The sequence below is a fragment of the Penaeus monodon genome, chromosome 15 (assembly GCF_015228065.2).
Source record: "Penaeus monodon isolate SGIC_2016 chromosome 15, NSTDA_Pmon_1, whole genome shotgun sequence".
NCBI lineage: Eukaryota > Metazoa > Arthropoda > Malacostraca > Decapoda > Penaeidae > Penaeus > Penaeus monodon.
In genome coordinates, this window is record NC_051400.1 from 26310105 (window position 1) to 26312603 (window position 2499).

The following is a 2499-nucleotide window of genomic DNA, read 5'->3' on the forward strand; positions in this document are numbered from 1 at the left end:
ATAAACACGGAGACTCGACACAGGAGTAGGAGCGAAATGCTGTAAAGAAATGCTTCTTAACCTTTTTACTATCACGCCCCTTCCAGGAATCGGTTCTTCAAGTCCCCTTTACATCTGTAGAAATTCCCTCACAATTTTGACCATTGAAAGCAAACTGTATTCACAACGGCCACAAGCCATACAGAGCAACACACGCGTGCTCACGATACACCACTGACTTTATGGCTGCTTACTATTTTTAGGCGCATATAGCAACCGAGGTAGAGCATACCCCAGTAGCCTGAACTGCAGAAATGTGAACGAGAAAAAGACTACCAAGGGCATGTGTGGAACGAATTCGCCCCCCGACCCCACCTGGATTTCGAGGGGGTCAAGAAAGAAGCGTAGGCCTACATAGACTATTTAACACGAAGGTCAGTAAAGGTGTTACTTTTACACTTGTTTTTTCTCCTCAATATTAACCCATATTTTCGATGAGAGGATAGCAAACATAACTAGAGTAAACAATCATTTTTCCACAACGCCCCTCCCCCCCTAGAAATTACATTACGCCTCCCTGTTTAAGTATAACGGCAGCAATCACACAATAACATGGTATAATGATATATTCTTAATATAGAAATAAGATAAGAGTACACTAATGGTATAGCACACTGTGATATACCTGTGCATTAACATCCAAACCAAATGCCTGAGGATGTTTCTCCAAATACCATCATAGCCCTCAGAATAACCTACACTCCTGCTCAGTTATTTATGTGCGCATGGAAGCTACAATGCTTACTTTTTTGTGTGTAGTCAATAAATCCATAAATAGCGAGTGGTGATACACGATTCTTTACTAAGATCAAACGGACAATTGCTTTCCTTTAAAATTAATATCCACCCACCAACAGGACAAGCCATGGGTCAAAGTTCTCATTATATAACAAGACCAGTAGCTTATTCAACGCAAAACATGCTGTGGCCTCATTAGAAACATAACTGGGCAAAAGAAAAAATGCATTTATCTCTCTCAAATTTAGCGAAATGCTCAACAAAGCCCATGACCGCTGTTAACTCCATCAAACAACCACTTTGTAACAAATACATAAACAAGTTACTATTTTCCCTCACACTCCAAACGACCAAAGGACCTGCATACCTAACCCCCACCCCTCCCTCTGCCTTCTCGCTCCCTCCAAGCAATAGTAAATAACTACAGGATGAAACATTTTAAGAGAGAACCGCATAATGTTAATTTGTCCCGGGCAATTACAGCCCCCCCCCCCCCAGGGCTGTTACGGGAGGTCATCTTCGGGTTTCCCCTTTGTGACAGCTTTAAGTAACTCCATCACTCGATGGAGTTCCAATCCCTTGAAGTAAATCTTGAGAGTAAACCTTGGAGGCAAATTTTGGAAGTAAATTTTGGGAGTGAATCTTTGAAGTAAAGCTGTACAGTTCCGATCCCCAAAAGCAATCCCATCCATTTTCCTCGGCAACCTCAGATCCATCTGGCCAACGCTTCATGCCACACGCCGTTTGGTCACGTGACCGGCGCTCCATGCCACGCCTCTTGGTCAAGTGACTGGTGCTCCATGCCACACACCATTTGGTCATGTGACCGACGCTCCATGACACGCCTCTTGGTCACACAACCGGCGCTCCATGCCACGCCTCTTGGTCACGTGACCGACGTTCCCACCCTGACCGCCATTGCTTTCGCTTCCTCCCACCACGGACGCTATACGGAACCAGAATCTGACTCATACCTTTACAGAGAACACATGACTTGCTCCTTCCTTCAGATTATTGATGGGTTGAGATTTTAAAGATATTACGAGTACAAGAAAATCTGTTATAAAATATTAGTAAAACAAAACTTCATATTTATCCATCCCCCCAACCCACTCCTTACGGCGGTCCTATCCTTGGGAAAAAATCAAAAACTAATTGCTTATGAACTAAAGAAGTCTTTTTTCATCGTAAGCAATAAGATCGTCAATTTGAAACACCAAAGGAAGCTCCGCCATCCACCAGAGAAAGCTCCGTCACCATCGACATCTGGAAGGCGTGGGGTCTCACCAAACTCACCAATCGCAGTCAAAGACAATTATTTCCCTGGGGTTTCGCGAAGGCTGGGGGAAGTGAATCGCTCTTTAACTAGTCCCAAAGAGTTCGAACAGCCAACCAAATCTCTAACGAAGCCTACTTAATTGGGTTGTCGTGAGATCATTGTTATTCCTAAAAATGGGTTAATGAGAATATCTAAACGACGACTATATAGGGCAAAGTAACAACGCCTCGATACAATTTTTTTCTCTAAAATGGAATGTTTCAATGCCCAGAATGCAAATAAAATACATTAAAAGTCAAATTTAGTAATTTAGTCGGATGTGATCGAAACTTGAATGTACATCCAACACATCTACGGTGAACCTACGGGGGAAGTGGTTGTCAGTGGAGAGCTGCTGATAATAGTCAATTTATACTACAAAAAAAAATAGAGACAAAAAAGAA